Source organism: Theropithecus gelada, chromosome 19, assembly GCF_003255815.1.
Source record: "Theropithecus gelada isolate Dixy chromosome 19, Tgel_1.0, whole genome shotgun sequence".
NCBI classification, from domain to species: Eukaryota; Metazoa; Chordata; class Mammalia; order Primates; family Cercopithecidae; genus Theropithecus; species Theropithecus gelada.
The window spans coordinates 52,133,760-52,137,304 of record NC_037687.1 but is presented as its reverse complement, the minus strand read 5'-3'; the positions used below and the strand labels follow the sequence as shown (position 1 = coordinate 52,137,304).

At 44.7% G+C, this 3,545-nt stretch overlaps 1 pseudogene; it reads right to left on the bottom strand.

The window, feature by feature from the left end:
• Window positions 1-774: 774 nt before the first annotated feature.
• LOC112613038 lies at window positions 775-1,394 on the bottom strand (annotated as a pseudogene).
• Between the last annotated feature and the right edge of the window lie 2,151 nt (window positions 1,395-3,545).

Here is a 3,545-nt window from a genome sequence, read left to right as displayed (position 1 = left end):
TGAGGTACTTATAGCCAACTACTTTCCCCCCTAATGTGACTGAAGGGATTCATAATGATCACAATTAGCATTACATTTAAGTATTTTAGGATTGACTTCTCACATTTGAAAGGTTTTTATCTAATGGCCACTGGCTTACCAGCTTCCCACTCTAGCATCCATTGCTAGCTTACCAATCTTAAGGGCAATTTTATCTCACATTCAATTTCAAAACACAACAGGGTTAATACCACTACCACTAATCATGGAGCTACATGAAGCCACGGCACTGAATCAGAAGCTTTCACCTTTTGTATGTGAATTTAAAATGGTACTATGGAGGTGGAGGCAATTTTCTTCAGGCTAACCCATATTTTCTAAAGCCCAATTTAAAAAGTCTGTGCCTGTCAAACTAAAAAAACTCAGCCACTTGAAAGTAAACCAGCAGAGCATTGCCATCACCCCAACAAAGTTGCAGTTTCATCACATGCACCAGACAAATCTACAGGGCTAGTTTCAGTTCTCTTAAAGAATTTATTTTAAAGCAATTATACCACAGTATGTTTTATACACTGACATACAACTCCCTAATAAGATAAAGCAAAGACAAAAAAAGTTTATCTTATTAGAAACAAGATACACCACCACTTATTCTCTTCAAACATTATTAACTTTCTTAATTTGACAAAGCATTCAAGAAACAATCTGCAGACTAGTTTTAACAGAAAAATAACACCTGTCAGCAGACATGACTGTCCTAAACAGTTTACTAGGTATGAATTTTACAAACTTTACTTATATTAGTGGTAACGGTGGAGCTAGAGAGTATTGTACCTTCTCCAAGATGCCCGGCGAGAACCACGAATAGTGTGGTAGAACTTAAGGCCCTTTCCAAGGCCACGGCTCTTTTGGCCTGCAGATGTCAGCCCACGCATCTCCCAGTGCTTGTGGACTGATTTGGTGATCCACTGGGTGTCAGGATTTCTTCTGATAGCTTTATGAAACGGATCAATGAGGATAACCTCAAAAAACTCGTATGTGAAACCTTCTCCAACCCAGTAAGAATTCAGGACTCTCAGAGCCCCAGAGTGGAGTCCAGTTCACTCCTCTGCAACGGACTGAAGGCTTCAAGAAAACTTTAGCTGGGTAACCCCATGATGGACAGGCTTGCTGTAAAATGAACCCTTAGGAACTGGGCGTTTTTAGTCACCATGGTAAACACAAATCCTATATATAATGAAAGCTTGCTTGGCCTTGTAACCCAGTCAGCGCCATTTATCAGGCCAGATGGGGCAGGGATCCCTGTGGAGAGCAGAGAGCTGGTGGTACAGCCAGCAGCAGACCCTCAGAAGAAACCACATGACATCAGACTGCTTCTTTCTCCATAGCTCCTGGATGTACTTGCATGCACCCATATTGGCTTACCTGATGGCTACCACCAGATGGAAAGGGGCCACCCAGGTTTCTTTATCATTAGATTGCCTGCGGTCGGCTGGGAATGTTTTCCATTAGAATGTCTGGTGTCACTCAGAAGTCTTACTCTTCAGATTGCCTGAGGTTGGCCAGGAGTTTCTTCATTAGAATTCCTGGGGTCAGCTGAAAGTCTCTCTTATTAGAATGACTGGGGTCATCCAGGTGTCTGTATGATTATAGTATCTCGGGTCACCCAGAATCTCTTGTATTAGAATGCCTGGGGTAGCCTAGGTGTCTTTAGGATTAGACTTCTTGGGCTCAGTCATGGGTCTCTCCCATTAGAATGCCTGGGGTGGCACAGGTTTCTCTATTATTAGACTGCATGCTGTCAGCCAGGAGTCTCTCCCATTAGAATGCCTAGAGTCACCCAGGGCTCTGTAGCATTAGACTTGCTGGGGTCAGCCAGAAGTCTCCACATTAGAATGCTTGGGGTTGGAGGGAGTATCTCCCATTAGAATGGCTGGGGTCGTCCAGGTGTCTTTCATTTTAGAATGCCTAAGATCATGAGGTTTCTCTATAAGGAGACCATGGGGTCAGTCATGAGTCTCTCCTGAAGGAATACCTGGTATCTGCTGAAAATTTCTCTCATTAAAATGTCATAAAATTGTTTGTAGTCTGTTGGGAGCTTTTTCTATTAGAATGCCTGTCATCTCCAAGGTGACTCTATTTTTAGAAAACCTGGGGCCATCCGGAAGTCTCTTTAATTAGAATGTCTGGAGTCATCCATTTGTCTCTATCATTAGAATTCCTGAATTTGTCCAGGAGTCTCTCCCATTACAATGGCATGGGTCGCCCAAATGTCTCCATCATTAGAATGTCTGCCGTTGACCATGAGTCTCTCCCATAGGAATGCCTGGGATCACCCTGGTGTCTCTATCATGAGACTGCCTTGAGTCAGCCAGGAGTCTCTCCCATTAGAATGCCTGGGTTTGCCTAAATGTCTCTGTAGTTAGGCTGCCTGGCTCTTCCGTGAGTCTCTCCCATTAAAATACCTGGAGTCGCCCAAGTGTCTCCATCACTAAGCTGCCTGGAATTGGCCAGGAATCTCTCCCTCTCCCAGTCAAATGCCTGTGGTCGCCCAGGTGTCTCTATCACTAGTCTGCCTGGTTTCAACTGGGAGTCTCTTCCATTAGAATGCCTGAGGTTTTTCAGGTAGCTCCTTCACAGTTATTAGATTGCCTGTGGTCATCCAGAAATCTCTCCCATTAAAATTTCTAACATTGCCCAGGTGTCTCTATAATTACACTGAGAGGGATTGGTTAGTAGTTTCTCCCATTAAAATTCCTGTGGTTGCCCAGGTGTCTCTATACTTAGACTGCCTGCTGTTGGTGAGGAGTCTCTCATTAGAATGCCTGAGGTCGTCCCGGACTTCCTCCCATTAGAATGCCTGGGGTCGCCCAGGTGACTCTACCATTAGACTGCCTGGGTTCCACCGAATGTCCCTCCCATTACAATGCCTGAGGTTGCACAAGTGTCTTTATTATTATGCTGCCAGGGTTTGGCCAGAAGTCTCCTTCATTAGAATGCCTGGGGTAGCTCCGGAACCTCTAACCTTAAACTGCCAGAGGTTTCCTTAAGTCTCTCCCAAGAGAATACTTGGGGTCAGCTGAGAACCTCTTCAATTAGAATGACTTGGGTTGCCCAGGTGGCTCATCATTAGAATGCCTGTATTAGGCTGGGAGTCTCACCCATTAGAATGCCTGGGGTAATTTAGATGTCTGTAGAATTAGACTGCCTGAGGGTCAGCCAGAAATAATACCTGTGTTTGACTGGGAGTTTTTCCCATTAGAACGCATATGGTTGCTCATGTTTCTCTATCATTAGAATGTCTGGACTCATTCGGCCGGGAGACTCTCCCATTAGAATGTCTGTAGCCACCCAGGTGTCTCTATCATTAAACTGCCTAGCATCGACTGGGAGTCTCTGAACTAGAATGCCTTGGGTCGACCAGGTGTTTCTGTCGTTTGACTGCCTGGTGTCAGACAAAAGTCTCCTCATTAGAACGCATGGAATTGGCCAAGAGTCTCAACCATTCAAATTACTTGCGTTATCCAGGTGTCTGTATCATTAGATTCCCTGGGGTCAGCTGGGAA